This window comes from Canis lupus, chromosome 24 (genome assembly GCF_003254725.2).
Source record: "Canis lupus dingo isolate Sandy chromosome 24, ASM325472v2, whole genome shotgun sequence".
NCBI classification, from domain to species: domain Eukaryota; kingdom Metazoa; phylum Chordata; class Mammalia; order Carnivora; family Canidae; genus Canis; species Canis lupus.
Window position 1 is genome coordinate 18,839,267 of NC_064266.1, and position 886 is coordinate 18,840,152.

The window sequence follows — 886 nt, forward strand, 5'->3', positions numbered from 1 at the left end:
GGAGGCAGCCAGAGGGGGTCTTGATAAGATCCTACTTATTCCTGGTGGTCTGGAAGGCTGAGGTTATACCCAAGACTGTAAGCACCTAAAAAAGAAACCACAGAGAACACCTGCCAGCTATTCCTTCCTGGCTGAATGTGAGGTGTTGTGAACATAGAACTTAAAAGGTGAGTGGAGGGTATTTGTAAATTGCCTGAACTTTGAATGCATTCCTGAAACCACCCACTGATGCATCAGCAAAGGATGGAAGCCTTCAAGGTGCTTCATCCCAACCTCTGACTAATCATCTACTGACCTAGGGGTGACCTCTAAGAAGTCAGACTGGAAAAGAATTAAAAAAAAAAACCCCAAACTCTGAATAGAAAGATCAGCTGCCAGACAATGCAAGGGAAATAGACTCCATAGAATTAATCCAGGCCAACAAAATGAGCACACAAAGAAACAGCAGTAGCAGCTGCCCCTCCTGGGAGGGATCAGAATTCAGAGTTGGACCAATATCTGATGTAAAATCTCTAGTCTTCAGTAAAAGATTTTAAAATATGCAGCACACACACACACACACTCATACACTCACACTCACACAAGCTAGGAAAGCATGACCTTCCCTTTACCCTACAGGAAAAAAAAAACCCCAAACAAATAAAACAGTCAATACACATAATCTCTGAGCAGACAAAGACTTCAAAGCAGCTCCTACCAATATGCTGGCCTAATAGATCTGCAGGGCACCCTGCCCAACAACCACAGAACACACCTTCCTAAGCACAGGGTGACATTCTTGACAATGGATTATATACTACACAATAAAACAAGCCAGTTATTTTTAATTTTTTAAAAGATTTTAAAAAATTTATTTATTCATGAGAGACAGATTGAGAGAGAGAGA